At 37.8% G+C, this 1,666-nt stretch overlaps 1 pseudogene; it reads right to left on the minus strand.

Moving 5' to 3' along the window:
- Positions 1-1,112: 1,112 nt before the first annotated feature.
- On the minus strand, positions 1,113-1,233 carry LOC120599082 (uncharacterized; annotated as a pseudogene).
- Between the last annotated feature and the right edge of the window lie 433 nt (positions 1,234-1,666).

Genomic DNA, 1,666 nt, shown 5'->3' on the forward strand with positions numbered 1-1,666 from the left:
GAAGTGACGGGGTGTAGCTTGCTAGTCTAGTATGGATAAAGATTTAAAAAGTAAATGATAAGGTCACAGAGAAGAGGCAGGGATGAGAGGCTGTGAAAGGGTAGTGAAATGGGGTTGGAGAGTATGGAGCCATGAGGGAGTTTAGTTTTAGAATTGACAGGCTGGAAAGTATTAGAATATAGGTGGTTGCAATGGAGTCAAAGACAATTCAGCAATTTCTACTTTGAACAACTTGGCAGGATTATCCTGTTACTAAAGAGAACTGGTGATCTCTCTCTTTCTCTCTCTTTCAGGAGGTGAGGCTGGGTTGGTGGATAATAATTAGAGTTTGGCACATACATTTCATGTGCATATGGGGTATTGTAATAGAAACAAATTAGTTATTCTAGCCAAGCAAACCTTATCTTTTCGTTCATTTCCTATTCTTGAAACATCTCTTTTTATTTCACATGGTTTTGAGGCAGCCATCACTTGTACAATAGACACTTTACTGTGGCCAGAATGGACTACTTGGGGGTAATATTTTCCTGGGATGGGCCGCTAAGAGTCCTTGCCTCATATTATTAATATAACAACAGAGAAAGCAAAGTAAATCTCTCTTTGGACATCTAAATCTGCAGATACATAAACTTGGTGAAAATTTGTTGTCACATTCCAATATGGGCTAAAGAGTACAAAAAGCTAGTTTCTAGGATAAGAGAAGACATATACAAACTCGAAGAGGAGTCCAGGTGTGAGACATGAGGGAGGAATATTTCCTGAGTTCCTCTCAGGACTTTGGCCCCTTGTGGTGGCCATACATTCTGTCTCTTAGCTTCCCTGGAATTCTCCAGTAATCACTCCAATAAGCTTCTCTTATTTCAATTTTGCTTAAGCTAGCCAGAGCCCATTTCTGTTGTTTTTTGATTTTTTAAGCTAAAGTGGTTTTTAAACTAATATGCAAAGAAAAATATTCAGAAAAAAATGTTAAGACTTGTGTATAGATTTAGACATCATCAACATAGATTTGGGAGCTGAAGCCCTAAGACAAGATTACAATGTCTAGCAAGAGAGTACAGTGAAAAGATAAGGCATGAGGGCAAAACCTTCACAACTATCAATTTTTTTTATGTACACGACTGTAGACCTGGTCTTCCTAGGTAGACTCCTATCCAAGTACTAACCAGGCCCAACCCTGCTTAGCTTCCGAGATCAGACGAGATCGGGCCTGTTCAGGGAGGCATGGCTGTAGACTCAAATTTAGTGGTAAATACAAAGAAGGAGGGATTTTGTTGATAGGAAGAGGAAAAATGTGATGTAGGTTGACAAAAACCAAAGGAATTTCAAAGGAAAAAGGAATTTCAAATGTGAGGTGTGGAGAACTCTGTTAAATATTACTAAGAGGTCACACAGGATGAGGGCTAATAAGAAGCAATGGAATTAGGCAAACAAATGATTATTGTTCACTTTTGTTAGATGTAAATAGTTTCAATAGAGTAAGAAGGATGTTGCCTAAAAACCAGGGATAAATAATGAATGAAATGTGTGAAGGAATGAAAAAGAAAGAGGTTGCAGTTAGAAGAAGCAATTGCATTCAATTGACCAATGTTTAGTTCCTAGTATGTGCTAAGTCCAAAACTAAGCTAAATACTAAGACAGATATAGTTTTCTACCTGCAATAATTTAG

This window comes from Pteropus medius, unplaced genomic scaffold, assembly GCF_902729225.1.
Source record: "Pteropus medius unplaced genomic scaffold, Ma_sr-lr_union100, whole genome shotgun sequence".
Lineage (NCBI taxonomy): Eukaryota > Metazoa > Chordata > Mammalia > Chiroptera > Pteropodidae > Pteropus > Pteropus medius.